Source organism: Hemicordylus capensis, chromosome 6 (assembly GCF_027244095.1).
Source record: "Hemicordylus capensis ecotype Gifberg chromosome 6, rHemCap1.1.pri, whole genome shotgun sequence".
Taxonomy (NCBI): Eukaryota; Metazoa; Chordata; class Lepidosauria; order Squamata; family Cordylidae; genus Hemicordylus; species Hemicordylus capensis.
In genome coordinates, this window is record NC_069662.1 from 144,341,664 (window position 1) to 144,342,360 (window position 697).

The window sequence follows — 697 nt, forward strand, 5'->3', positions numbered from 1 at the left end:
CTCAAGAGGCAGTTTAGCAGTGGTCTCTGAATATGCATGACATAGCCACGATGTCATAACACCAGTATGGAACATGCACGGAGAGTCTTTATGAAGATTGCCTCCTAGTGCAACTGTGAGCACTGTTTTTGTATTAAAATTTACAAAGGCCGTCAGGAACCAGATGAAAGTCTTAAGTGGACAGGAGGAAACCTAAGTATGTAGTACACCGCTCTGGGCTCCTTGGGAGGAAGAGCGGGATATAAATGTTAAAAAAATTAAATTAAAATTAATAAAAAATAAAAATTAATAAATACACACACCTCACTACACAAAATAGTACAGTCCAAAAGTACTGACTTTACTACTTGATTTACCACTCTCTACTACATGCAAATAACCCCCTTTGCCCAATTCTGCCTGTGTTTACTTGGCAGTCTGTTTCATTTCAATGAAACTGTTCCCAGATAACTGCTACTACTATTACTTGTATACAACTTTACAAAAAGTTCACAAAGAATAATCATAAGATGGTTCCTTGCTCACAGTCTAAAAAGAAACAAGCTAGACACCAGCAAAAGCCACTGGAGGGTTGTTGTGCCGTGAATGAATAGGCCAAGTTGTTCTCCCCCTGCTTAATATAAAGACCACTTTGGGAGGTGACTCTTTGCCCAGCTAGCAGGGGCATAACAATATTATTTCAACATCAGATAAGTGC